The following is a 3,726-nucleotide window of genomic DNA, read 5'->3' as shown; positions in this document are numbered from 1 at the left end:
ATCAGTGGGGACTGATTGCTTGATTTAAGAGCAAAAACAAAACTTTTGGTGATATTAAAAAATCTGGAACCATTTCTAATGGTCTTTAAATCCTTCAGTGATAACACATGTCCTCTAGAGACTATTGAAAGATACACAAAGAAAGCTTAAAACATGTCAAATATATAGAGTTGATGTCTGAGTGAAAGGAAGCAGCCACTAATTGATTCAATTTTTCATCTGAAAAGATCATACAGTAGAATATGTTGCTAAGGCTACTATATATTATGAACTATGCCAAATATATATATTATTAAGTTGATTTTTTTGAATATGTGCTTAGTTACAAATACATATTTGCAGTATATGTTGAACGTTGGAAGACACTAATTTCAGACCAATTTTTCACACATTTTTATTCATTTAAAATTTTAACATAGACATATACACATGTATACACACCTATACACATTACATGTATTTTAAGTGCTGTCAGAAAATCTTCTAGGCACCAAGAATACATTAGAGAGTAACAGACACTTTCCATCCCTCACAGTAAATACAATTTCATAAGGGAAATATTTATTAATCAAAGTATGATATAGACAAGTGGATATGTAACCTAGGTAATTGTTATAAAGAGAAAATAAATTGTCCTATGAGTTTAAATAAAAGAAGACATAATTTTTAAATTGTCAATTAATGTTTTCATACAAAAGTAGAATTTAGTTGAGACCTGAAGAATGAATCAGTGTTAATTAGAAAAAGATGGAAAGGGTACTGAATGGAAATAACAGTCAAATAAAACATAATAGCAAATTCAAAATAACACCTGTACACACATTGTCACCTAATTTATGAAACATGATACTGCAGTACAGTGAGGTAAAGACAAACTTCTCAATAAACCGTACTAGATATCAGTACAGGAAAAGGTAAATTATGCTCCTGTCACTAAAACCGCACATAACAATCAATTCTTTATGAATCATGGATTTAAATATTAAAGGTAAACAATTATAGTTATAAAAGAAAATATGCAATATATTCATGACAGTGGGGGGTGGTCAATGATTTCTTGTAAATAGAACTCAAAAGGCACCAATTATGAAGGAAAACTTTGATAGATTAGACTACATTAGGACAAACTTCTGTTCATCAAAAATACCTTTAAGACACATGAATTCATCTTGGTTACAGAAACAGCAGAAGTACATACATATGCTCACCAAAAGAAATAGACAGGAATGTTTCTAATGGCAGTAGTTATAATAACCAAAACCTAGAAAAGCCTGAATGTACTTAATTAGTAGAATTAGAAGTAAATTGTGGTGAATTAACCTTAACTATGGTGATGCTATGCAGGAATTAGAAAGAACCATTGCTACACACAAAAATACAGTAATCTTAAAAGGATAATGTTATGTGAAAAAGCCAGTAAACAAAGAATATAGACAGGACACAGTGGTAATGGCTTAGGCCACAATTAAGACATATCTGTTCTCTGAAATCTAAGCCCTCAGGTGGTATTATTAGGCAGAAAGACAAACAAGATAGGGATGTAGGGAGAATAAAGCCAGTAAAGCCCACTAAAAGGGACACAAAGAGTTAACCAGATAAAAGCAGAGAGACAGAATGATTCAAAGAGTTAATTAGTTAAGAGTTGAAGTTTCAAAGGCCAGAAGTAACTTAGAATGCTGATATTCTCCTGATAAAGAAAAGTCAGTCAAGGACTTCTCTGCCTTAACTCATGAGGTAGAGTGGGGAAATAGGACAAGGGTATTGCCATTGTAAAATCTACTTAGCTTGCAAAAAGGTCCATCTTATTCTTTAACTTAATCTATATGCTGTTCTTTCTCTTCTTATAGCCTTTTAATCAAGTAAATTTGTAACCAAGATGGGAAGGGCTATAAACCTCCAAATTGTAAATAAACCTATGTAGATAAAGAAGGCTGAGATCCAGGCTAACACAGTCACCTAAATAATCCTATTCTTAAGGCAAAACTTCAAAGGAATTATAAATCACCCGTATACATCATGCCTTATGCTGACCCTTACCCAAACAGCCCTATAAGACTCCAAACACTAAACCCTTAAGTGAATATCCAAAGATAAAGGAAACATAGTAAATACTAAGTAGCATAAATAAACATATATTTTCACCTAGTCACACCAAAGCATGCTCCATCAAAATCAGTTAGGAAAGATGATTACCTACAGAAAAATGGTGATTAGGCTTGTTAGGGTCCAGGACTCCGGGGTTTCCCCAGAGAGCAAACCACACGGACACGGAGATGTAAATCCAAGCAAAGTCTTTATTCAGCCAGCTAGCTGGGGCCGACAGCACCTCCCCTGACACGCAGGCCGAGTCCGAGCTGCCGACCCCTAGGCAACTCTAGGTAGGGATTATATAGGGTTTTCACAGCCGTTGCACCAAAGCCCGTGCATTTCTACAACCAATAATTTTAAAACACATTCTATATATTCTATATTTTAACCAATGGAGTTGAAACGAGAACGCCCTGGTTACCTAACCAATTCCCGTAATCTCTAGCTCACACAAGCATGTCTACGTGACTTATCATGGGTTATGTCCCGAGGCTACTGCCCACCTCTGGTTATCTAACTTAGGGCAGGCATGTTAGCTTCGGGCAGTTTCTACGAAAACTGGGTGGCTCTTGCTCTAGGGTTTAGCTAGGTTTTATTAGTTCTTTTTCCTGACTTTTGCTGCTCTTTGCACTTCTTTACATTCTCCCCTTTTCTTGATCAGACTGAGGAATCTTCCACAGCGGCACCTAGTGCCTGATACTTTTGACGAAGGACCAGAAGTTGAACGGTGTTAACCCTCTCCTGTACAAACCTAAGCAGCCTGTTTATTATGCACGGACCGATTGTAAGCAACAACAACAGGATGACTAATGGCCCCGCAACGGCCGAGAGGAGGGTAGCGAACCAAGGCTTGTATTTGAACCAAGACTCAAACCAGCTTTCGTTACTTTCATATTCTTTACGCCTCTTCTCTAGAACCGTTTTTAGTTTGGCTAAGGAATCTCTGACTGCACCTGTCTTATCTACATAGAAACAGCACACTTCCTTTAGGGCTGCACACAGTCCACCTTCCTTTAAAAACAAGAGGTCCAGGCCCCTTTGGTTTTGTAGGACCACCTCTGACAAGGAGGTGAAGGATTGCTCCAGGTCTGATATCGACTGTCGGAGTTGTTCTAGGTCCCTGTCGACTGCCAGCCTCAGGGCTGTGAGCCCTTTTTCCCGAGTTACATTGGCTGCGACCCCAGTGCCTGCCCCTGCTATCCCTAGGGAGAAGAGGGTCCCAATGGAAAGGGCGGTAACAACCTCCCTCTTGCTCCAGTGGGGGCTCGGCCTTTCTTCCCAATAAGAAAGGAGAGATTCATGAGAATGATACATTAGGCGAGGTAGAATGGCCACCAGCACACAAAACACACTGTTAGCATTGAACACAGAGGTGGATAGGGCCGGAGTGAGGCCTGTCTTTGAGCAGAGCCACCAGCCCGAGGAGGGTATAATACACTTTTCCTGCTCCCACGTGGTGTAAGCGTTGGAAGAGCATACCTGGCCCTGGGCCATTGAGACTGTGCCTACACACGTACCAGTGACTGAAACCTGAGCGATCGTAAGTCCCCACGGTTTCCCGTCCCAGTAAGTGGGATGGGAGTTGCTGATAGTGTAGGAGCCATTTATCCCGATTGCCTCATAGAAGAGGGTGAACCT

This window comes from Manis pentadactyla, chromosome X (genome assembly GCF_030020395.1).
Source record: "Manis pentadactyla isolate mManPen7 chromosome X, mManPen7.hap1, whole genome shotgun sequence".
Taxonomy (NCBI): Eukaryota; Metazoa; Chordata; class Mammalia; order Pholidota; family Manidae; genus Manis; species Manis pentadactyla.
The sequence above is the reverse complement of the archived record's forward strand: the minus strand, read 5'-3'. Positions refer to the sequence as shown.